This window comes from Schistocerca cancellata, chromosome 2 (genome assembly GCF_023864275.1).
Source record: "Schistocerca cancellata isolate TAMUIC-IGC-003103 chromosome 2, iqSchCanc2.1, whole genome shotgun sequence".
Lineage (NCBI taxonomy): Eukaryota > Metazoa > Arthropoda > Insecta > Orthoptera > Acrididae > Schistocerca > Schistocerca cancellata.
Window position 1 is genome coordinate 62755970 of NC_064627.1, and position 27444 is coordinate 62783413.

The following is a 27444-nucleotide window of genomic DNA, read 5'->3' on the forward strand; positions in this document are numbered from 1 at the left end:
TACTAAATAAATAAATAAATGTCGTGTGACTAGAGCCTCCCGTCGGGTAGATCGTTCGCCGGGTGCAAGTCTTTCGATCTGGCGCCACTTCGGCCACTTGCACGTCGATGGGTGTGACATGATGATGATTAGGACAACACCCAGTCCCTGAGAGGAGAAAATCTCCTACCCAGCTTGAAAATGAACCGGGGTCCTTAGGACTGACATTCTGTATCGCTGACTACTCGCCTACCGGGGGCGGACACGCAAATACTAAGTAATGACGAGATATGCTTGAAGTTCTCTGAGGCTATAGACAAAGAATAGCTGAGAGACAGTTCGGTTGAAGAGAAATGAACATACCTAAAAATACCAATGACTGAAGCTGTAAAGAAACAAATATGTACAAAGAAGGTAACTGCGAAGAAGCCAAGGGTGGCAGAAAATTACTTCGGTTGATCGACGAAAGAAGGAAGTGCAAAAATGTTCAGGGAAATTCAGGAAAGAGGAATAAAGCCGCTGAGGAATGAAATAAACTGGAAGTGTGTGGAAGCTAAAACGAAACGACTACATGAAAATTGTGAAGAAATCGAAAAAGGAATAATTGTCGGGAGGACTGATTCAGCGTACAGAAAACTCATAATAGCAACCTTCTCTCAGATTAAAGGCGTAGGGGGTAAAATTAAGAGTGCAAGGGCAGTTCCACTATTAACTGCGGAGGAGAAAGCGGATAGATAGGAAGAGTACATTTAAGACCTCTATGAGGGAGAAGATTTTTCTGATTTGATATAAGAAGAAACAGGAGTCGATACCGAAGTGATAGGGCGTCCAGGTTGGTGGCAAGAATGTGGAGTCCGGCGACATACCATCTGACTATCGGAAAAATATCATCCACACCATTCGGAAGACTGAGAGAGCTGACAAGTGCGACAATTATCGCACAATCAGCTTAACAGCAAGATTCAAGTTGCTGAGAAGATTCATATACAGAAGAATGACAATAAAGTTGAGTACGTGTTGGATGACGATCAGTTTGGCTTTAGGAAAGCTAAAGGCACCAGAAAAGATGTTCTGACGTTGCGTTTGATAACGGCAGCAAGACCAAAGAAAAATCAATACATGTTCATAGGGTTTGTCTACCTGGAAAAAGCGTTCGAAAGTATTAAGGGGCTCCGGAAAGGCTCAAAATCATGAAAAGTTCAATTTTTACTTTTTTGCGTTTTCTGAATCTGCAGACTATTACCTTTTAATAGATATATAATTTATTCAATTGCGAAGACTACAACTTTTTTTAAATTTTTTTTGAAATGTGTTCTACATGCGCGTGACCCACTGTGGCGCTGTTAAACTGCTGTCAAATGGTGTTATTATTAACGTCCGTGTTCATCAGGTACATTTTAGTGATGTGAGATAAAGTATGTGTTGTGCCTAACCTGTGATGGTTCAATATATATCGCTGGTGTGATTGTCGATTGTTTCATGTTTATTTACTCTGTCGTTATCTCGAAAATATTCGTAATTAATTCTGTTTCTTGAGTCTCTGTTTTGTTGAAGTATAATAATGAGTAAAAGTAAAGTTATTAGAAATCCTCTGAAGGCTTTGGAAAGCCAAAGGTATGTGTTATTACTGTAAATAATAACATTCTAACATGGTACGAGTGATGCTTGCTTTAGACAAGGAACGCCTTTGGGCTGCAGACAGGGCTGTAAAGAGTCTAGAAATACAAGCAAGAGTAAACAGGAGGAGGAACAAGAGGAAGCTGGAAGAGGAGTTTGCAGAGGATGAAGATAATCCATCCTATGGACCTGGAATGCACTAAAAAGTTAATCCAATCTTTGTCGCTCGATTCCCAAAACTTTTATTTTCTCATACTAATTACATGTTTTCTAAGGATCTTCCAAACAAATTTGTTTCAAACTTTCAGTAAATGTTACACAGTACCTTCTGCTTAATTTAACACAGCCTTTTTCCAAAAAACTGTATATTTTTGAATATATAAATAAAAAATTGCAAAAAAAGTGTTGTGAATTTTCATTACAATTGAAAAAAAATCATCTGTAATAACTGAACTAAAATTTTGTAAAATCCCTGTGTTAAGTTGTAGCCCATATTCCAATAAATAATCTGTAAAAAGTTCAACTTCCTACGTCAAATACTTTGTGAGGAAAGATGTAATTTATAAGCGTTATTTTAACATTGCAAGTATAGGGCGTTCCGGAGCCCCTTAAATCGTGAAAGATGCTCGGAATTCTGAGGAAAATAGGGGTAATCTACGGGGAGAAGCGGGTAATATACATGTACAAGAGCCAAGAGGGAATAATGAGACTGGAAGATCAAGAACGAAGTGCTCGGATTAAAAATAATGTAACACAGGGATGTAGGTTTTTGCCCCTACTGTTCAATCTATACATCGAAGAAGCAAGGATAGAAGTAAAAGAAAGGTTCAGGGGTGGAATTAAAATTATGGGTGAAAGGATATTAATGACAGGATTAGCCAATGACGTTGCTATCCTGAGTGAAAGTGAAGAAGAATTACATGGTCTGCAGAATGTAATGAACATTCTAACGAATAGAGAGTAATGAATGAGAGTATATAGAAGAAAGACAAAACTAATTAGAAATAGCAGAAAAGAGAACAGCGAGAAACTTAACATCAAGATTGATGCTCAAGAAGTGGATGAAGTTAAGGAGTTCTGCTACCTAGGCAGCAAAAACACCAATGACGGACGGAGCAAGAAAGAGATCAAAAGCAGACTAGCACAGGCAAAAAGGGCATTCCTGACCAATAAAAGTCAAGTAGTGTCAAACATAGGCGTCAATTTGAGGAAGAAATTTCTGAAAATATATGTTTGGAGTACGGCATTGTATGGAAGTGAGACATGGACAGAGGAAAAATCGGAATAGAGGAGATACGAAGCATGTGAGATGTTGTGGTACAGAAGAACGTTGAAAATTTGTTGGACTTATAAGATAAGGAATGATGAAGTTCTGCACAGAATCGGAGAGGAAAGGAAGATATGGAAAACAGTGAGAAAAAGAAGGGGCAGGGTAATAGGACACCTGTTACGAGACCAGGGATTGACTCCCATGTTACTGGAGGGATCTGTAGAGGATAAAAACTGTAGAAGAAGAACGATGTTGGAAAACACCCGGCAAATAATTGAGAACAGAATGGTAGACATCTGTTAAGACATCAGGGAATAACTTCCACGGGACAGGAGGGAGCTGTAGAGGGTAAAAAAATGTAGGGGAAAACGGACATTAAAATAAATTCAGCAGTTAACTGAGGATGTAGGTTGCAAGTTCTGCTCTGAGATGAGGAGACTGACACATAAGAACTCGTGGCGACCCACATCAGACTATTGAAGAGATTGATGAAAAAAAAGCAATTCTGTGGTGTCACCGCCAGACACCACACTTGCTAGGTGGTAACTTTTAAATCCGCCGCGGTCCGCTAGTATACGACGGACCCGCGTGTCGCCACTGTCAGTGATGGCAGACCGAGCGCCGCCACACGGCAGGTCTAGAGAGTCGTCCTAGCACTCGCCCCAGTTGTACAGCCGACTTTGCTAGCGAAGCTACACTGACAAATACGCTCTCATTTGCCGAGACGATAGTTAGCATAGCCTTCAGCTACGTCATTTGCTACGACCTAGCAAGGCGCCATTTATCGTTTGCTATGTATATTGTGATGCCTGTACCGTCAGACCGATGTTCACCAATTATGGAATAAAGTTAAGTATTCCAAGAGCTTCGTACTTTATTTATTAGACTCAACTCCTTTAACTGTTCCAGACCTCACGCCAGCTTAAACGCGTGCATTTCGGCCTCCTCTAGCAACACGGTGTTGGCTCTTCTGCCAACACTACAAATTCATTGTACTCTTGTATTACCATTGCCACTAGCACTACCATATCGCACTGGACACTGTGTAATGCAAAAATCAATGTAGAGTGCCTAGTAGAGCAATGTGTAGGACTGACCCTATCGCGAGGGTAGGGGTGACAAGCCCGGCCGCTGCACATGCGGTGTGATCATCATCTGGTGACGTCACATGTTAAAATTTGTGATCCACTTTTGGGTAATAGGACATCTATTACGAGACCAGGGATTGACTTCCATGGTACTGGAGGGAGCTATAGAGGATAAAAATTGTAGAGGAAGAATGAGATTGGAATACACGCGGAAAATAATTGAGAACAGGATGGTAGACACCTGTTAAGACATCAGGGAATAACTTCCATGGTACTGGAGGGAGCTGTAGAGGATAAAAAGATGTAGAGGAAAATGGGCATTCAAATACATTTAGCAGATAATTGAGGATGTAGGTTTGCAAGTGCTGCTCTCAGATGGGGAGGGGACACATAATAAGAATTGTTGGCGAGCCTTATCAGAGCAGTCAGGAGATTGATGAAAAAAAAAGCAATTCATTGTAATCTTGAATTAGCATTGGCAATAGCATATCACACTGGACACTGGATAATGTAAAACTCAATGTAGAGTCCCTTGTAGAGTAATGTGTAGGACTGCCCCTACCAGGGAGAGTAAAATCGACAAACCCAGCCGCTGCACATGCGTGACGTCGTCATCTGGTGACGTCACATGTTAACATTTGTGATCTACTTTTGGGGATTTCCAGATATTTTCCGCCGCATGTGTCTCATATTAAATTACCTGTCTCAGCCTCATCTACGTCACTTTGGGGCTTTTTAAACGTTAATAAGAAACAGTCTGTAGATGCTTTGTGTCAGAGAGATTTTACACATGTATGAACATCGGACCCCCACGAATTGTCGAGGGCCAACAGCAGGTGTCGACTGCATGAGGCTGTGACGTAACACGCGGCAACAGGTAATTTTCAGCGGCCGCGGGTCGAGGACCGACCGAAGGCTGGTCGTCGGCTCGGCGTGTCACTGTCCCTGTCCCGCCATTAGCATCTGCGCCCTCATTTTCATTGGCCAATCGCATGCGAGCCGCGGCCGTGATGTCAGGTTACGCCCTGTACCGTAGCGATGCCATCATCCGCGCAGCCGCACACCGCCGTTAGAGGCATCTGCGAGGCAGATGCAGGAGGGCGACGTATACGCGCTCGCGTGCCGCGTAATCCGCAGGGCCGGCGGAATGCCTAAGAGCGGGCATAAGCGACGGCGGCGTGAATGGCTCTCGGATCGCGGGTGGCTGCTGAATATGTGACTCCTCCGGCGGGCGTTCACCGCGGGTTCAACACTCCTCGACGGCCGCCAAGTGTTCCCTTCCAGCGGGCGGCGTAGACTTTTATCAGCGAAGCGAGCCGCATATATCCAGCAGTTTTCCCTTTTTTCCACGCATCTCGATGGGAGCTATGGCCAGGTCATTCCTCTTCTCGCCTCCAGAGGCTACGGTTGCGTAACAGAAATTTCTAGAGTGCAGCTTCAGCAGGCAGATGCTCTTACACGGTCGTACGAATTCGACACAGTTTATGTTGTTATTGACCTAGTTACAGAGCACAAAAAATTTGTTAATCAGGGAATTAATTTCGGTCAACGATGACCGATTTCAGACCTGAATAAATCCAGTATAATACATACGAGGAGTCTTCAATAAGCAAAAGAACACATTTTTTATGCCATTTTCGGTTGAAACACGCGGGATTTCTTGTAGGACATCATGGAATGATCCCGCTTCAGCGCCTATAGTTTCAGGTGGTGGCGCTATACATAGGCTTTAAAATAGTATCTACGGAGGTGCGTTTCAAGCAGAGACGTATCATTGAGTACGTTTTTTGCGTGAAGCCATTTTTAATTAGGATGGGGCCCCTCCACGCCCACAACAACGTGGTGACCAAACCAAAAGTTCTACTGTCACCTCCATACAACAGGCTAGTTTTCAATCCGTGAGTCACAAGATGAGGGCTGTGATGTTGTCCATGCGTCTGGGTAAGATTACTCACTAAAATGGTCCATCAGGAGATAGAAAGTGGACGAAAACGATCGAAGGGTAGCGGTTGTAAGGGCACAGGGAAAAAGTGCCAAAGCAAGCGCCATGGGAAAAAAAACCTCTGCGACAGTAGGACGGGTAAAAAGGGCAGTAGCGGCTTGCAAACTGCGACAGTTCAAGCAAGGTGTGGTTATGTTAGTGCGAGGTATCGTGTATCGTTACCTTTGTCGTTGCAGGTGCTCGTTGTAGGGCCTGGTACAGCTGCCGCGTCCTTGTAACACTTCAAGGTCGTCATACACTAGTGGGCGATAGGTCATAGATCAACTCACAGTGTATGGGGTGTGTGTGGCTGGTTTGTGTGCTCTGTACAGTACGGTTTCCCTGCGATTGCGTGTTTTTCGGTGTGTCGAGCATCTGGTGTTGCCAGTAGTAGCTGCGTTGCAGGGGCTCGCCAGTACTGTCGTGTTAGCGTGCTATGGACCATAGATGTTTAGTTTCTTGCTAATAGTGGCTTTGGTCTTGTATGTTTCCATCTATGCTTGTGGTCTTAGTTACCCAGAGAAACGATAAACGGGTTACGTGAGTGTCTCGTGTTTCTGTACAGTCGTGTGGAGAGTTTTTGGAATACCTGCAAGATGGTATCTATCCCACATTCCCGGTGAAGATCCGCGATGCGTGTGTAGCGCGGAGCGTTGCTTATGATTCTGAGTACTTTTTTCTGTATGAGCTGCAGATGGCGCAGGCGTGCGAGCGCAGCGAATCCTCAGACGGGAGAAGCATACGTCATCAGAGGTCTGATAAGTGTGGTGTACATGGACCTGTAGGGAGATATAAGGCCAGAAATCTATCGACGCATCAAGCTTGGCTGGCAAGCATTTGGGAAGAATTCAAAAGTATTCAGATCAAAAATGCCAGTAAATCTGAAGAAAGCAGTATTTGATCAATGCATTCTTCCTGTGATGACGTATGGCTGCGAGACATGGACACTGAACTCATTCACAAAAGGGAAACTTAGGACAGCACAGAGAGCCATGGAGAGACCGATGCTGGGCTATACAAGAAAGGACAGGAAAAGGGCAGATGACATCCGGTCTGTGACGAAGGTTAATGACATCTTAGAGAGAGTAGTTTCCTTGAAATGGCAGTGGGCTGGCCACGTTGCAAGAAGCAAAGACAACAGATGGACGAAGCTAGTACTGGAGTGGAGTCCGAGAGAGCACCGGAGACCTAGAGGAAGACCACCAGACAGATGGGACAAAAACATCAAGAAGATCGCTGGTAACACCTGGCAGAGAACTGCCCAAGACCGTCCCACTTGGAGAAGACTGCTGAAAGCCTACCTGAATCCACGACTCGAAGAGGCCACATCATCTAATGATTGAATTGGCTGCTGCTGCTGATGATGATGATGACATGGACCTGGACACCCTCCTATTCAGTGTGCTACGCCTGTTAAGCATAGGGTAGAGTTGTTTGAGCCTCGCTTTTGCTTTGTTGGCCACATATTGAATGTGGTCCCCCCAGAGTAGTTTCCGGTCCACCCAGACACCGAGGTATTTGACCTTCTCGCGGAAACGTATTGGGCGTGCATGTAGTGTTATTGGGTTGCAGTATTGATGTTTATGCAGTAGTGTCGGTCTTCTAGTGAACAGAACGGCATCGCACTTGTCGACGTTTACTCTAACACGCCATTTCACCAGCCAAGGCTCTGCCGCTCTGAGAGCAGTCTGTAGTCGTGAGTTAATGTTAGACGGCTTCCAATCTTGCGCAAGGATGGCAGTGTCATCCGCGTAGATTGCCACCGTCGTGTTGCGTGTATGTCATTGAGGTTGCGAGGTGCCGGGGCTAGCAGTGTATTTAACACTAAATTCTTCTAGAATCTACATATGTCAATGATGCCTTAAGCCCCCCCCCCCTATTCTAACTCCGACTTTTGCTGTTGCACAAGGATAAAAAAAATACGCGAACTGACTCTAATCAACCCTGCCAGTGGAGTAGAAGAGAGTTTGGCACCTGCAATAATTTAATTTGATAAATAAGTTAAATAAACGAAGGTTTCATTAACATAGTGAGGAATGATAGGCTTGCTTTTCCGATTAACACAATGAAAGTTCTGTCCATAATAACAATATGATTTATTAAGACTAAACACAAAATAATAAACAAAAACACATGAAACATTTAAAATACATCAAATTGGCTCAAATTGGATACTCAAACAAACGCTGTGAATGTGAAGTTGTCCCTAAACTAGATTGTGAGGATTATGACGAAGTGGTATGTGCAGCCAATCCCTTGCAACTCAAATCTTAGAGAAAACACACAGCCAACCCAACATTAATTGCTGCTACCCAAGACAGAACTAAGTTAGAAAAAGACGAACAGGCGCGCTCTGCTGAGCTCTGATTATCACTTAGGAAAATCCCTGTCTGCCCGTGCTGCAGACATACCTTACCAATCTGTCTTATTAACTGCCAGAACACGATCTGGCGTACCGGAGGCGATGGCTGGTTGCTTCGACGTCCTCGACCGAAAGGCGAGAGCTGACTCCCCTAGAGCACCCCTACAGGCCGAACACACAACATTCCCGCCCCCACGACAGTGGCCGTGGTTAAACGTTCCAATCAGCAACTCGAAAACTGGCGGAAAATTCCACTCTATTGCCGGAGCACTACCATTCCACTAATGGAGATTCTTGGCGCCAATTTCTTCGCTGATTTTGCTACATCACGGAGCTATGCCCTGAGCAAGCCAATCACAGTTACTATTTTGCAGAAAGCGCGGGAATTTTCCCGCCACAACTGCCTGGGTACACAAGTCATTCCCACGCCTCGCTGGTAGCCCGCCAGAATGTGTTTTCGCTAAGTTTCTGCGAAGTAACGGAACCTCTAGCCCAGCCGCTACTTCAGACTCCTCCGGGCGTGTCTTTTGACAATGCTGGCGTCTGCAAAGCATTCACTCGACTTCCTCACACCCGTCAGCTTAACGCTTTCCAGATTAGCAGAGCCCGCCTGTCACCGGACCACCCGGGTGACGAGAGACGCTGCGTGGGAAGTCCGCGTGTGAAGGAATAGCGACTTTTCACTGCATGCAATTAGAGAGGAAAATCGTAAGATAGAAATATGAGAGGGGGCTCATGCCACCTCTCAAGGTCATTGCATGAAACCATAGCATCCCAAATATTTATAGGCGTTTGCAGGGTGCCTACAGACACCTGGCAGTTAGCAAATTCATGGGGAGCTTTATTTTCTAAGTCCCACGTCTTTCATCATCAGAGCATGGTCCGGAAAAGGGTCTAATCTCCCCCGTGCCTGCCCGCAGCTCACAGAGCTGTGATTCCTGCAACGTAGGGACGTGGGGCCGCTCCCGTTCGAAGTGACTAGACGGCCCACAATCAAACACCTTTCTGCAGAACTAGACGTCTCTGTTCGTGGTGCTGACACACTGGTCCACCACTTGGGTTACTCAAAGGTATGCACCTGCTGGGTTCCTCGCCACCTAACAGAAGACCAGAAGGAGCAACGAAGGACCATAGTGACAATTTTTTGTTGAACATCGTCACAGGCGATGGAAAGTGTGTTCATCATTTCGAACTGAAAACAAAACGGCAATCCATGGAGGCGATAAAGTCATGGCGACGGTGTTATGGAACTTTGAACTGGTTATTTTGTTTGATGTCCTCCCTCGTGGTGCAACCATTGACTCGGAAGTGTATTGTGCTATCCGCGTGAAACTGAAGAAACGATTTCAGCGTGTTCGTCACCACGAAAATGCAAACGAACGTCTTCTTCTCCATGAGAATGCAAAGCCTCACACAAGTCTGCACACCCGAGAGGAACTCACAGTACTTCATTCGACAGTTCTTCCTTATCCGCCCTACAGCCCGGATCTCGCACTTTCCTACTTCCATCTGTTCGGCCCAATGAAGAATGCACTTCGCCGGAGGCAGTACGTGGATGGTGCAGAGGTTACTGATGCAGCGAGACGCTGGCCCCGACATCGGCCAGTAGAGTGGTACCACGCGGGCATACAAGCCCTCCCGTACAACTCACAAATGACCACTGAATGACTATTATTTATTTATTTATTTATTTATTTATTGTTCCGTGGGACCACATTAAGGAGAACTCTCCATGGTCATGGAACGAGTCAATACATGAAATTATAACACGATTGTAGAAACAGATAAAATGAAATATAAGAAACATATTCAGGCGACACGTCATTAGTTTAAATAAAGAAAATCAAGAATGTAACACTGGAATTTGCTTAATTTTTTAACTCTTCCAGGAGCTCATCGACAGAATAGAAGGAGTGAGCCATGAGGAAACTCTTCAGTTTAGACTTAAAAGCGTTTGGTACTGCTAAGATTTTTGAGTTCTTGTGGTAGCTTATTGAAAATGGATGCAGCAGAATACTGCACTCCTTTCTGCACAAGTGTCAAGGAAGTGCATTCCACATGCAGATTTGATTTCTGCCTAGTATTAACTGAGTGAAAGCTGCTGACTCTTGGGAATAAGCTAATATTGCTAACAGCAAACGACATTAAAGAAAATATATACTGTGAGGGCAATGTCAGAATTCACAGACTATTGAATAGGGGTCGACAAGAGGTTCTAGAACTTACACCACACATAGCTCGAACAGCCCGTTTTTGAGCCAAAAATACCCTTTTTGAATCAGAAGAATTACCCCAAAAAATAATACCATATGACATAAGCGTATGGAAATATGCGAAGTAGACTACTTTTCGTGTTGAACTGTCAGTTATTTCAGATACTGTTCTAATGGTAAATAAAGCGGCATTTAGTTTCTGAACAAGATCCTGAACATGGGCTTTCCACAACAGCTTATTATCTATCCGTACGCCTAGGAACTTGAACTGTTCCGTCTCGCTTATAACATGCCCATTCTGTCTGATGAAAATATCAGTTCTCGTTGAATTGTGAGTTAGAAACTGTAAAAACTGTGTCTTACTGTGATTTAGCAACAAATTATTTTCCACAAGCCACGAACTTATTTCATGAACTACATTATTTGATAATGTTTCAATATTACACACAAGATCCTTCACTACCAAGCTGGTGTCATCAGCAAACAGAAATATTTTTGAATCACCTGTAATACTAGAAGGCATATCATTTATATAAATGAGAAACAGCAGTGGCCCCAGCACCGATCCTTGGGGAACGCCCCATTTAACAGTGCTCCATTGGGACTGAGCATCATTACCACTCTCAATATTGCGGAGAATTACCTTCTGCTTTCTGTTCTTAAAGTAAGAGGCGAACCAATTGTAAGCTACTCCCCTTACTCCATAATGTACCAACTTCTGCAGTAATATTTTATGGTCAACACAGTCAAAAGCCTTCGTTAAATCAAAGAAAACACCTAACGTTCGCAACCTTTTATTTAATCCGTCCAAAACCTCACAGAGAAAAGAGACTATAGCATTTTCAGTTGTTAAGCCATTTCTAAAACCAAACTGTACATTTGACAGGAAATTACGTGAATTTAAATGCTGCAGTAACCTTGTATATACAACCCTCTCGATAACTTTAGCAAACACCGATGGCATAGAAATAGGTATATAATTATCAACATTATCCCTGTCTCCCTTTTTATAAAGTGGCTTCACTACCGACTACTTTAATCGGTCAGGTTAGTCTGTTAGATCTTGTGAAAAAAACTGTGACTGTATAACTGAAAAGGTTCGCCGCACGGGAACGTTACACACGGAAAAATAGAGCAGTTAAAAGTTTTTGACAACATTCTTCCATTTCCTTAGGGGAGCTTGTAGAGATTTATTTTCTAAATCCCACGTTGAGCGCCGATTATGTGGTGATGGATTTTTCATTTAATCAAATTTATGTTTATTATTTTTAATGTAGTTCCACTTGATGCAGCATAGACAAACAAATAATAATGTAAAAAATTAGGTGTACCGTATGCAGGAAAATGAATGGGTTATGTTACAAAAATTTACTTTCTCAAAGGAAAGTGTTTTGGTGTTTTGGATCGCGGATATTAACGTAGGCACATTGTAATTTTGTCAGTGAGAAAAACTGCAAGAACAGTTGAACAAATTGGCAGTCTCTTGAATAGAGGCTATAAGAAGAATATCAAGAAAAGTATGACGAGAATAATGCAATATACGCGATTTAAATCAGATGATGCTGATGGAACTAGATTAGAGTAGCTCATTTTTGCTATAACTGGCGGTAATAATTTCATGTGACTAAATCGACTATCTGCAAGTCTTTAAATTGGACCCCAGTTATACAACCTGCGAAAGAGGACCTATAGTTTAACAAAGAAGCCGAACCAAGTGTGGGTCTGGTTGACTAATCAAGTCGTTGTGAGGTGAGGGTTAGATTAAAGACAGATTAAAAATTTCTATGGTTAGACTTAATTCGAACCCCCGACGTCTCGGTTTCCAGGCTCGCTTTTTACTGGTAAATAACCAGGCCACAAAACTCTGGCAATGGTCGAAGCAGAGAGGATATAAAATGGAGCCTCGCAATACAGAGAAAAATTGTCAGTATGGAGTGTGGCTTTCCACTGAAATGAAACTTGGAGGATAAGCAGTTCAGACAAGAAGGGAATAGAAGCTTTTGAAATGTGGTGTTACAGAAAAAGTTCAAAAATATATGAGTAGATCGAATATGTAACGAAAAGGTTCCGAATCAAAGTTAGGAGAAAAGAAACATGTGGTACAATTTCTGATCAGTTGATAGTCACATCCTAAGACATCAACGAATCGACAATTTGGTAATCGAATAATAAATGGTTGGGGAGAAGGGGGGGGGTGGAGGGCTACGACGCATGTTCAAATGGACGTATTTACGCAAATATAAAGAGATTTGAAGAGGAAAAATTAGCTTGGAGAGGTGCAACAAGACAGTTCTCGCACTGAGTATCAAAATTACAACAACCATTTCCAATATACAAAACATTTAATGTCTTTCTATCATTACAAATAAAATCTTTTTGTCCTCAGACTTCTGACTGGTTTGATACGGCCCGCCACGAATTCCTCTCCTGAGCTAACCTCTTCATCTCAGAGTAGCGCCTGCAAACTACGTCCACAGTTGCTTGCTGGATGTATTCTAATCTCTGCCTTCCTCTACAGCTTTGCCCTCTGCAGCTCCCTCTAGTACCATGAAAGTCATTCCCCCAGGTCTTAGCAGATGACCTATTATCCTGTCCCTTCTCCTTATCAGTGTTTTCCACGTATTCCATTCCTCTCCGATCCTGCGTAGAACCTCCTCATTCCTTACGTTATCAGTCCACCTAATTTTCAACATTCGTCTGTAGCACAACATCTCAAATGCTTCGATTCTCTTCTGCTCCGGTTTTCCCGCGGTTCATGTTTCGCTGCCATACATTTCTGTACTCCAGACGTACATTCTCAGAAATTTCTTCCTCAAATTAACCCCAATATTTGATATTAATAGACTTTTCGCCAGAAATGCCTTTTTTGCCATAGCTAGTCTGCTTTTGATATCCTCCTTGCTCCGTCCGTCATTGGTTATTCCTTAACTTCATCGACTTCGTGACCATCAATCCCGGTATTAAGTTTCTCGCTGTTCTCATTTCTACTACTTCTCATTATCTTTGTCAGCGGATCATGTAATTCTTCTTCACTTAGGATAGCAATGTCATCGGCGAATCGTATCATTGATATCCTTTCACCGTGGATTGTAATTCCACTCCTGAGCCTTTCTTTTATTTCCTTCATTGCTTCACTGATGTGCAGATTGAACAGTAGGGGCGAAAGACTACATCCTTGTCTTACACCCTTTTTAATACGAGCGTTTCGTTCTTGGCCATCCACTCTTAATATTACCTCTTGGTTGTTGTTCATGTTGTATATGAACCCTATAGCTTACCCGTATTTATTTTTTCAAAATTTCGAACGTCTTGCGCCATTTTATACCGTCGAACGCTTTTTCCAGCTCGACAAATCCTATGAACGTGTCTTGATTTTTATTTAATTTGCTCCATTATTATGCGCAACGACAGAATTGCCTATCTCGTGCCTTTACTATTCCTGAAGCCAAACTGATCGTCATCTAGCGCATCCTCATTTTTTTCCATTCTTCTGTATATTATTTTTGTAAGCAACTTGGATGCGTAAGATATTAAGCTGATTGTGCGATAATTCTCGCACTTGTCAACTCTTGCCGTCTTCGGAATTGTGTGGATGATGCATTTCCGAAACTCGGTAAGTCGCCAGTCTCATATATTTACACAAAAATGTGAATAGTCGTTTTGTTGCCACTTCCCGCAATATTTTAGAAATTCTGATGGAATGTAATCTATCCCAGCTGCCTTATTTGCTATTAAGTCCTCCAAAGCTGTTTTAAATTCTGGTTCTAATACTGGATACCCTATTCTAAATCGATTCCCGTTTCTTCTTCTATCACATCAGATAAATCTCACCCTTATAGAGGCCTTCAATGTATTTTTTCCACCTATCCACTCTCTCCTCTATCTTTATCAGTGGAATACCCGTTGCACTCTTAATCCTACCACCCTTGCTTTTAATGTCACCGAAGGTTCTTTTGACTTTCCTACATACTCATTATGTCCTTCCAACAATACCCGGGACCGATGACCGCAGCAGTCTGGTCCCTTTCATCCCCCAAACCAACCAACCAACCAAAAATACCCGTGGTCTAGGGACAGTCCAGTTTTCGCAGCCGTGCAGTGCGGACGTGCTGTTGTTTCCGCCTGCGGATCGCGAGCATGCGCTGTTGTTAACGTTTCAGTGGCCGTCACTTACGTGTCACTTATGCGTAGTTCAGGGCTTTACAACTGGCCGGTTTTGAGCGCGAGTACTCGCGTCTGCTCAGGCACGTGCTCGCGAGCAGGTGCAAGGTCGCGGATTAGGGAGGGAGGGGAAATGCGCGCGCACGTTTGAATGTGATCTCGCGTTCTTAGCAGATTTTGCTAGCCATCTGAATGCTTTGAACATTTTACTACAAGGTAAAGATCTGCTAATTACTCATTTCATAGATCGAATACGAGCTTTTCAAATGAAATTGACACTTTGGGTGAGTCAGCTGGAAACAGGAAACCTAGCTCATTTTCCTAAATTATCATCCATGCAAGATGTTCACAAAGACTGTGAACGTTATTCACATAGTTTAGTTGATCAGCGCTTTCAAGATCTGACAGCACTAGACAGTGATTTTGATCTGTTCTCTCCATATTCAACGAATATTTAAGAGATTCGTCCTGAGCTGCAGCAAGAAATTATTGACCTGCAGTGTGACAGAGAATACAGAGACAAATTTCAGAACAAGAAAAACATTTTGGAATTCTACAGACACTTCCCTCAGGATAGATTTCCTCGTTTGCACAAACTGGCGGCTACAATAATATCAATGTTCGGTTCCACGTATGTCTGTGAACAACTGTTCTCTGCAATGAAATGTAACAAGACGCGCCTGAGAAACGCATTGTCTGATCGAAATTTCAACTGCACGCTGCGCCTAAAACGCACAAGAACAATTACTCCGAACATAGACGCAACTGTAAAGGGCAAAAAGTACAAGATAACCGAGAATCCCACACTTCAGTGACACCTTTTATTGTGTAACAGTTCACAAATTAATGCGAATGTAGAGGCATACACTAAGCTAATAAAATTATGTGGCACGTGTACATTCTCCTTTATTTGTTTCATTTGTCGCAGTAATAATTCGTGAGTGATATCCCTGCGGGTGGTCGCGGATTTACATTGACTGGCGGCAGCTGTTGTGTGCCCCACGTGACTTTCCCCACTCTCCGCTCTGGTCCGGTAGTGGGGGTAGCGTGCTCGCGCTGCTCCGTGCTCGCGCCTTTTGCTCACAGCTTGCTCCGCGAGCACGTATGTTGTGAAGCCCTGGTGTAGTTGAACCACGGCTAATCGTTTTAGAAAATCAACACTACGATTCAGCTTCTGCAACGACTACACACGACCAAAGGCATTGGAAGTGGAAGCCTTCCTACGCTACGTTGCTGAGATCCCAGCTTCTGAAATTTTGGGCATCCATTTGTCCATATTAAGCAGTACGGTGAACGTCAAAGTCGTCAATGACGTGGTGTGTGAAAGAATACTTCGTGACACCCAACACGGACTACGCTTTTGCCACGCCGACGGAAATGCCGGTGTGGTGACTTTCGACCACACAGGCTTGGGAATGAGCACCATACGAGTTTTCGAACTCCAGTTCGAGCTCCCGGCGGAAGACGTTATCGCGGCTTTCCGCCTCTATGGCACTGTACACGGCCACACTGGGCCCAATTACAAACGTATCCCATTCTTAACGGTGTGCGACAGATCACCATCGATCTCCTCCGCCATTACCTGCAAATAAGCGGGTGCCGCGCGGCCGTCATCTACGACGGCCAACCCAAGACCTGTTCCGGGTGCGGCAGAGAAGGCCACGTCAGGTCTGAGTGTCTTGAGTAGCGACGAATCACCCAACTGCCAGCCGCTACCGTAGCGCCTCCGTCTCCGACGACGGTTTTACGATCTCCTACACGTCGGTGCTCTCTTCTCCTACCGCCACCGCCGTCCGTCGGACCATGTACCGGTGAAGCTTCCTGCTGCTACGGATGAAGCCGGAGTCGACACGTCGCGCTGGCAACTTGCCGCTACTCCGGCGCCTCTTGAAACTGCGACGACTTCCGATGCCCCCCCCCCTCCCCGGCTGCCCCTTCACTTATCGTTCCTACGACGGTCTTCTTCCTAGAACACCGCGTTTACTTTCCGTCTTCCGACACATAGAGACGACGTTCACTTAAAAAGCGCAAGAGGAGGCGACGTATAATCTCGGAAGGAGACGGAGACCTGTACCAATGGACTCTACTGTTGATCTGCCACCGAGACGTCCTCTGCTCCTACGAACGAAGTGGAACATAAAAACTTCACAACGACAGCACCTTCAATGGCGTGGAGTGACGAAGTCGACGAAGGCCTGAACCACAATCTGGGGACGGAGTTACCCCGGACGGGAGCCTAGATACGCCGCCGGTGACGCCGTTAGGTGGCGTACGGCACGAATCGCCGTTGCCTCGCCCCTCTTCACCCTCCGCTGATGGAGTTCCACTCCACGGTGCGGTAAGACTCCAAACCTACCGAGTAGCGACGATGAGCACTAACACCATTAGTTCTTCCGTGGAAATTCAACTGCTGGCAGATATGATATGCGCATCGGACGTCGACATCGCACTACTACAGGAAGTACACTTGGCCACACTTCCAGACGTCGCGGGATATAACGCTTATCCTTCTCCTGGTTACCACCTGGGACGCGGAGTAGACACCCGAGAAGGCATTCCAGTGGCCGAAGCAACATACCCTCCATCCGCCAGAGGCATGGCTGTCACTGTCATGGGGACGTGTATTGTCAAAATTTACGCTCCGTCAGGCTCCACCCGCAGACCCGACAGGGCACACTTCTATTCAGAAGAAATCGCCCTTTGCTTCTTGGACACTGTGACCATTACTTGCTTGGGGGTGATTTTAATTGTGTCCTGCACCCTAAGGATCAAATACCCCATTACAACATCTGTCAAGAACTGCACCTTGTCGTCCGCGATCTATTGCTCCACGACACGTGCGAAGTACGGTACACACTTAGCAGACGAGTCACTCCGCGAGCCGCCTTGATAGGATTTATGTGTTTCGGAAACTCGCACTTGCAGTCCAAGGTGCAGAACTTTGGCCGTTGGCCTTTTAGGACCACTGCGCTTACATCTACAATATTCTCCTCCCCCAACAAGCAGCTGTGCACCGTGGAAGCTAAACACCTCCCATCTTCATGATCACGAATGTCTTCGACGTGCTACCGAGACATGGGCCACTTGCCAATGTCGCTTACCTAAGTACTGCACAACCTTGACTTGGTGGCTAGAATGTGCCAAACCTGCCATTCGTCCTTGATTCAGTATGGCAAGGAAGTGGCTGTGTGGTGCCGGCACACTACCGACTATTTCTACGCCGTTCTCCGCAGCCTGGACGCCCAGTTGCCTTCCCCTGACACTCAAAGGGAGCGCAGTAGGATTAAGGCACAAATTGTAACGTTGACACGCCGTAGACTGCAGGGGGCGATGGTACGGATCCGACGTCAAGATTCGGCGGAACAAGAACGTCCCACCATATATCACATCACCTGCGATAGGACACACCGTAGACGACTCGCCCCGAGATCTACACCAGTGGAGCCCAGCGAGTCGCTTTCCAGGGCGAAAACGTCAATGCCTTTCTAGACCACTACCACACAATCTACCAGGAGAAGACAACCAACAACCGCGCTGAGGAGTTTGTGTTACCACACGTAACTCGCGCCCTCGCCAGCGACGAAGCCGACTAGCTGATGGAGCCTGTTACGCGAAACGAAGTCCACGATGCAATCAACAAAGGAGCTCTGAATAAGTCACCTGGCGTCGACGGATTGCCGATAGAATTTTATCTCGCTTTCCTCGCGCTAATGGCGTCACCGTGGACGACGACGTTTAATGAACAGATGACGATGGGGAACGCCGTACCGCCGTCTTTCGTCACGGGAATTATTATAGCCATCGACAAACCGACACCGGGAATGACCACAGCACATTACCGCCCCCTGACTCTGCTTAACGCAGACTATAAAATGTTTACACGACTCCTGGGGACGCAATGCCTCAAGATACTGCATAGCATTCTATTCCAGGAACAAACAACTCCGGGTGGCTCAGTTAATATACAAAAGGCCACAGGAGAATGTCGTGATTTAATTCCACTAGCAGCAGCATGCAGACTCCGCGCCGCGGTAGTTGCCCTTGATTTTTACAGTGCATTCGACAAGGTGCGGCATCGTTTTCTGTTCTCAGTGATGAACTGAATGGGTTTTCCACCCGCCTTCCGCCTTTATCGATCTCATCCGGCGCCTGTACGGCACCGCCGAGTCGCTGATTCAGGTCAATGGCCGTGTGACGGGACCGGTGACGATCCGGTATTCCTCAAGGAAAGTTGCCCACTTTCGACCCAACTCTATGCCATAAACCTGGAGCTACCTTACTTGTCTCACTTTGCGACAGCACAGTTTTTGCTGTTGTCCGTATGTGGACGACCTCCTCCTCCTGGTCCGCTCACGGAATGAAACACAAACAGTGCTTGCTTTGTTATCAAAGTACGGAAGTGCAGCGGGCAGTAACATGAATGTGGCTAAATCCGCGGCGATGTCCATTGGACGCCGCCTCTCACACGACGATTTAGCACCTCTCCCGTGTGTACAGAAACTACGATACCTTGGTATCATTTTCACCACCACCGTGGCATCACTTTTCGGCGTTCACTTCAAATTATCCGCACGGCTATGCGACAAAATCTCCTCGCCGACTCGAATCTTTACAACGTGTCCAGTACCTCAACATGTGGCGTCGAGAATGGTCCACACCGCCCAGATATTCCTGCTGCCATCAACTATTGGACGTAGCCTCCAGGCTACCTTCGGATACTTCCTTACTGGCAGTACGTTCTTTAAGGTCCGTTACGAGACGCTCACCCTCCCCCCGCGAGCTGGAGGCCTCGGCCTTGTCAATGTGTGACTCCGAGCAGCGTCCTTGTACATGTGCTTACTAACACGATCTCGTCAACAGTTCGGAGATGTATGATGCGATGTGCTACTATACGAACATACACTCCTGGAAATGGAAAAAAGAACACATTGACACCGGTGTGTCAGACCCACCATACTTGCTCCGGACACTGCGAGAGTGCTGTACAAGCAATGATCACACGCACGGCACAGCGGACACACCAGGAACCGCGGTGTTGGCCGTCGAATGGCGCTAGCTGCGCAGCATTTGTGCACCGCCGCCGTCAGTGTCAGCCAGTTTGCCGTGGCATACGGAGCTCCATCGCAGTCTTTAACACTGGTAGCATGCCGCGACAGCGTGGACGTGAACCGTATGTGCAGTTGACGGACTTTGAGCGAGGGCGTATAGTGGGCATGCGGGAGGCCGGGTGGACGTACCGCCGAATTGCTCAACACGTGGGGCGTGAGGTCTCCACAGTACATCGATGTTGTCGCCAGTGGTCGGCGGAAGGTGCACGTGCCCGTCGACCAGGGACCGGACCGCAGCGACGCACGGATGCACGCCAAGACCGTAGGATCCTACGCAGTGCCGTAGGGGACCGCACCGCCACTTCCCAGCAAATTAGGGACACTGTTGCTCCTGGGGTATCGGCGAGGACCATTCGCAACCGTCTCCATGAAGCTGGGCTACGGTCCCGCACACCGTTAGGCCGTCTTCCGCTCACGCCCCAACATCGTGCAGCCCGCCTCCAGTGGTGTCGCGACAGGCGTGAATGGAGGGACGAATGGAGACGTGTCGTCTTCAGCGATGAGAGTCGCTTCTGCCTTGGTGCCAATGATGGTCGTATGCGTGTTTGGCGCCGTGCAGGTGAGCGCCAAAATCAGGACTGCGTACGACCGAGGCACACAGGGCCAACACCCGGCATCATGGTGTGGGGAGCGATCTCCTACACTGGCCGTACACCACTGGTGATCGTCGAGGGGACACTGAATAGTGCACGGTACATCCAAACCGTCATCGAACCCATCGTTCTACCATTCCTAGACCGGCAAGGGAACTTGCTGTTCCAACAGGACAATGCACGTCCGCATGTATCCCGTGCCACCCAACGTGCTCTAGAAGGTGTAAGTCAACTACCCTGGCCAGCAAGATCTCCGGATCTGTCCCCCATTGAGCATGTTTGGGACTGGATGAAGCGTCGTCTCACGCGGTCTGCACGTCCAGCACGAACGCTGGTCCAACTGAGGCGCCAGGTGGAAATGGCATGGCAAGCCGTTCCACAGGACTACATCCAGCATCTCTACGATCGTCTCCATGGGAGAATAGCAGCCTGCATTGCTGCGAAAGGTGGATATACTCTGTACTAGTGCCGACATTGTGCATGCTCTGTTGCCTGTGTCTATGTGCCTGTGGTTCTGTCAGTGTGATCATGTGATGTATCTGACCCCAGGAATGTGTCAATAAAGTTTCCCCTTCCTGGGACAATGAATTCACGGTGTTCTTATTTCAATTTCCAGGAGTGTATTTGCAGTCAAACGAACGGACAGAAAGTTTCACAAGAAAGCATCGTTAGAATGAAAGAAGACTAAAGTTAAAGAAAATGCTCGACTGCACCGTGAGTAACTAGCAACAACATAGTTTAGCTGTGGAATGACGGCGAACAGCAAGTTCCATAGGTTGCGGAAGGGCTGGAGGGGTGTGGGGGAAGATGGAGCGGAGGTTGGAAGGCGAATGGTGCGGAAGAGGGACAAAAACTTCAACATGCAGACTGAGTGTCACATTATGCCACAAAGTAATTGATCACAAAGGAAATGTAACACCAAACCTTGTTTCAACTAAACCAGCTAATTTAATTTCTAAACGCTATGTAAATGTTAATATTTCGTTTGTCTTCTGAAAACTAACTGCTGTAGGCTAAGTTACTGCATTCATAGCGTACGTAACATTTTACTCCTTCTTGATGTAATGAGTGTTTCATGGGACGCCGCGGTAGCAAAGTAGCGACTACTTAGGGAGAGACTGGCGAGAGTTAGGAGCTGCTGCTGAGGGTGTCTTGTCTAGAGTCAACTCCCTCCTCAAGACGCTGTTACTGCTGAACGAAAAGGCATCGGCGTCAGTAGGTGCTAGGTGCTGTCTGGCAGGTTGGAGTGTGTTTCCTTCCTTTATTTTATCTGCTGTATGAAGTGAAAGAATCCTTATAACTTGGATTTAAAATAAAACAACCGGACGAAACGAGGAGGACATTAAAAGCACACTACTGTTGTTGTGGTCTTCAGTCCTGAGACTATTTTGATGGAGCTCTCCATGCTACTCTATCCTGTGCAAGCTTCTTACTGCAGTACTTATTGCAACCTTCATCCTTCTGAATCTGTTAGTGTATTTATCTCTTGGTCTCCCTAGTCACACTAGTGCGTGCAAAGAAGGGATTCCTCGCCAAAAGAGATCTACAACTGTTAAATATTAGGACGAAATTTTCGAGAACGTGACGATTGGAATCGTGGACTGTGGCTAAACTGGAGAAGAAGAAAATCATTGCGGTCCTAGTCTCGTGCTATAGGACAATGCCCAAATTAGATGGAGACTGACAGGATTAGATACCATATCATGACGTTCTCCACGCAATCTGTAACGACAGGTACACTTGAAAAACTTTGACACGAAAACGGATCAGTACACTAGGCCATGGTGTTGAGATATCGAGGAATAACTTACATGGTAATAGAGCGAGTTGTACAGGGTAAGAGCTGTAGGGGGACGCAGAGATTTTAATAAGTCCAACCAATAATGGAGGACGTTACGTGCAAGTGCTACTCTGAGATGAAGAAGTTGACGCAAGAGACAAATTCGTGATGGGTCACATCAAAACTGCGGAAAAAAGGAACCACATCTCTATGCTCTTGCTAATTTGATTGACTTATAATTTGGACTTCCTTGAAACAACTAAAAGCTATAATTTAAACGTCAAAAATAATATTACACATTATATATAAATACAAGACAGGACGTTAGAAATTTAGATTATGATAAATATATAAGAGTAGGAAGGTATATCAAATCAAGCGACAAGTTTAGCGTCTTGGAACTGCATGTTTTACTGATACAAAAAGATGATAATTTATCAAAGGTATTTGGAGATGACAGGAAAGATGTTGTAGGTATGAAGATAGTAAAAGTGAAGAATATTTGTAATAGAACGAGACAACTATTTAGGAAAAGGCAAGAGTTTCAATTAAACGATAGCAGGAGCAGGATGGAATATGCCGAATTAAAAGAAGCTTCTCGACAATGTTTTCGAGAGGATGTGAGAAGACGCGATGAATATTTCTTAAAATAATCAATTAAAAGCAATAAAATCAAGAAGATAAAGCAGAAACTATGTTTTGTATATATTTCACTCGACTGGCAGTTGGTATTGTAAATAATAACGGACAGAAATTGTACTACCATTCTATGTCGGTTGTGTTTCAGCACATAACTGGCAGATGGCATTATAAATAATAACAGACAGAAATTGTACTATCATTCCGGGAATTCTTTAAATGAGTACTTAAGAACAGGTATCAGAAACAAAGAAAGATGATAATGAAAATAATCGCATTCCGGAAATAATTCTTAGTCTGCGGAAAAGAGGCGTCTCCAAAGATGTGTTTCGTCACATGAAAGCTAGGCAGCTAGGCAAGCGAGGTGTAGGAATTACAGACATACCAAGCTTCGTCGATCTTGGCGAGGAGTTATTTAATAAAAGTGATTATCCGTTGTGTCCCTTCGAAACTGCATGAATTGCCAAGATGTTTGTATGTCCAATGAAGTGACTTCTCAATTATTGATCGTCACTGTCTATGGAACTCGGCCTGATATGGCCTTCTACAGTTGGAAGACAGGAAAAAAAGCTGTATTAACGTATGAAAAAACCTGTTGCCGATGATACTACCGTATTAAGTAGAGTTGCCAAACTAAACTTAACAACATAGATTCGGGAGATGTCTAGGTATAAACAAGCGCGATTTGCTTTGCTTACTCTTTCTGCTGAATGCGCGCGTCCTCTACACAGAAGATATACAAGTTGTCACTCTAAGAGTCTTCAGGCGCATTTTCTCTGCTGCTTCGGCAGATATTTGCAATTTCGTTTTTGTATGGTGTAGCTGTCACCCCAAAAACGTACGGCTCGTCACGTCTTTCACGCGACAACCGGTGTCGGAGGAAAGCGTCGGATTGTTTCCCGTTACAAACAAAATAATTTTAAAGCAGAATTTTACGTGCCCGTTCAATGAAGCTGTCCCAGATTAGTCTAGTGCTATATTCGTTTTATCGATATGTACAAACAGGGACAGTAAAACACGAAGAGTAACTAGTATTCCAGCAGCGCATGAGCAGCGCTGCTGCAAGGCGGTAGCAGTCAGAACAGGCCGGGTCGGCGCTGTCACCGCTGGCGTGCTATTTTTTTTTTTTTACATGAAACAAATCGATGATTTCGGCCGACGTTGGATGTCGCATGAAAGTCATGATGAGCAGTATTTGTTTGAACTGACTCCAGCGACACATCGCAAAAGCGAAATTGCAAAAATCTTCCGAAAAACCAGAGAAAATGCAGCAGACGACTCTTTGAAGGTACAACCGGTATACTCGTATATGACTTCAAACAGCACATGGAGGAAGGTTGTTACTGCGATACGCCACTAACTTTATGAACGGCTTATATCATCCACACCTAAAACCGTTAACATTCTAGATACCTACATAAAATTGATAGAAATTTGATTTAAACTGATTTGTGTGCAGTTTGTTTAAATGCATCAGCTACGCGATAGAAAAAAAGTGAATTCATTTAAAGAATTAAGACTTGTAGCTGTAGCTCTCTGTAAAACAGATAAATAAGCTGTACACAGGAATGTGTGCGTAATAACGCTTTCAGTTACAGTTTTATCATATTTTATTGAACTACTCTATGTGTTACGCCAGGTGCAAATCGGCTTAGTACATTTTTTATCTCTGATCTTGGGTGAGGGGATGCGAAATATACGTTCGGCAAAACCTTTGAAGAACATTTTGAGCGTTTTAATGCCAGCAGACATTGGTTTCACCTCTATATAATCACGAATCACAACTCAAGCAGTGCGCTTACTTATATGGTTCAAATGGCTCTGAGCACTATGGGACTTAACATCTGAAGCCATCAGTCCCCTAGAACTTAGACCTACTTAAACCTAACTAACCTAAGGACATGACACACATCCATGCCCGAGGTAGGATTCGAACCTGCGACCGTAGAGGTCGCGCGGTTCCAGACTGAAGCGGCTAGAATCGCTCGGCCACAAAGGCCTGCGCTTATTTATACATATACCTGTATATTCGGGAAATCGCTTCGTCCAAGAGCAGAAGTAAATAACGTATTAGGACGATTTGCATCTGACAATGGACCCACAGCGTCCGAAATGCATTGCGTGATTCAGTAAAACACAAGAAAATTGTGTCTAAAGGCGTTATTATACTTCCCGCATGCTGAATACATTTCCTTTCAGAGCTGCCAAATATGGATAGAATCAAATAATCCGTGTTCGTAGCTCTGCAGAAAGAGTAATGTTTCTTACGTTTGCCTATTTCACTTGTTTCGCTCTCTATAAAACAAATAAACTGTACACAGGAAGTGTGCGTAATAACCCTTTCAGTTTTATCATATTTTATTGAATTACTCCATGCCTTACGCCAGGTGCAAATCGGCTTAGTACATTTTTTACCTCTGATCTTGGGTGAGGGGATGCGAAATATACGTTCGGCAAAACCTTTGAAGAGCGTTTCGAGCGTTTTAATGCCAGCAGACATTGGTTTAATCTTTCACTTATTATTTAGCAACTTGCTGAGAAACCACCTCATCTAAAAAACGCTTATGTAATGTAATCCTTCCAGCTGAAATGAGTGCTTAAATAAATAAATACTGCCAGCAGTATTTGAATGAGCTCACGGTAAACCTCCCCCGCGGATCAAATTTACGTGCTGCGGGTATATAAAGTCATCACCCTCTACAAACACCGGCTTCCGTAAAATTCTAGGCGCAGTGCGGCCGTCGCGAGGCATTACCACTTATCATCTCCCTTCCGTGGACCGCTTTGGAGCGAGGAATTCAGGAGGGCGCGCTTAAAGAAAAGCGTTTTACATGCAAATGAGAGAGCCGCCTCTTTTCATCCGCAGAAAAGCAGCCAGGCGAAATGAAAGGCGCGCTGGCAGGACCGCGGCCGGGTTTTATTGCGGGAGGCGGCACGAAAGCCGACATCGGCCGGCGTGTCGCTCGGGGAGGGGCGGCGCGGCAGGTAGTTTAGGCGTGGCGAGACGGCGAGCAACCTGCCGGCCGCGTTTTATTAGCCCCGGGGCTGGCGCGTGTGCTGCGCCCGCCAGGTGGAGTGGTAGCCGCGTCCCCTCGCGTCTTCAGCTCGGCCCTTTGTCCGCCGTTCTGCTTCCGCGTCGCCCCCTCCTGCCCTCCGCACCCCGGCAATTCGTCACGCAGCCTGCGGGAAGAGCGCGAGGCGGAGACCCGCCAAACTGATTTGCATCACAGTGCGCTGGCCAGGGGAGTCTTGTCTTGTTAACGAGTTGACTCTGGCGCCTAATGCCCTTTCCAGCTTTTCACACCTCCGGAATACCTGACTCAAATGCGGATGCGGGGCGAGCTACGTGTCAGCCTGATCGCATCAACTGTTTGCAAGGGATCTGAAGGGTTTTTCTCAGTATCAGAGTAAATGTTCTGTTAGCACTCATCATCATCATCATCATCAGCATCATCATTTAAGACTGATTATGCCTTTCAGCGTTCAGTCTGGAGCATAGCCCCCCTTATACAGTTCCTCCATGATCCCCTATTCAGTGCTAACATTGGGGCCTCTTCTGATGTTAAACCTATTACTTCAAAATCATTCTTAACCGAATCCAGGTACCTTCTCCTCGGTCTGCCCCGACTCCTCCTACCCTGTACTGCTGAATCCATGAGTCTCTTGGGTAACCTTGCTTCTCCCATGCGTGTAACATGACCCCACCATCTAAGACTGTTCGCCCTGACTGCTACATCTATGGAGTTCATTCCCAGTTTTTCTTTGATTTCCTCATTGTGGACACCCTCCTGCCATTGTTCCCATCTACTAGCACCTGCAATCATCCTAGCTACTTTCATATCCGTAACCTCAACCTTGTTGATAAAGTAACCTGAATCCACCCAGCTTTCGCTCCCATACAACAAAGTTGGTCGAAAGATTGAAAGGTGCACAGATAACTTAGTCTTGGTACTGACTTCTTTCTTGCAGAAGAGAGTAGATCGTAGCTGAGCGCTCACTGCATTAGTTTGCTACACCTCGCTTCCAGTTCTTTCACTCTGTTGCCATCCTGTGAGAATATGCATCCTAAGTACTTGAAACCGTCCACCTGTTCTAACTTTGTTCCTCCTATTTGGCACTCAATCCGTTTATATTTCTTTCCCACTGACATTACTTTCGTTTTGGAGACGCTAATCTTCATACCATAGTCCTTACATTTCTGATCTAGCTCTGAAATATTACTTTGCAAACTTTCAATCGAATCTGCCATCACAACTAAGTCATCCGCATATGCAAGACTGCTTATTTTGTGTTCACATATCTTAATCTCACCCAGCCAGTCTATTGTTTTCAACATATGATCCATAAATAATATGAACAACAGTGCAGACAGGTTACAGCCTTGTCTTACCCCTGAAGCTACTCTGAACCATGAACTCAATTTACCGTCAACTCTAACTGCTGCCTGACTATCCATGTAAAGACCTTTAATTGCTTGCAAAAGTTTGCCTCCTATTCCATAATCTTGTAGAACAGACAATAACTTCCTCCTAGGAACCCGGTCATATACCTTTTCTAGATCTATGAAGCATAGATACAATTCCCTGTTCCACTCATAACACTTCTCCATTATTTGCCGTAAGCTAAAGATCTGGTCCTGACAACCTCTAAGAG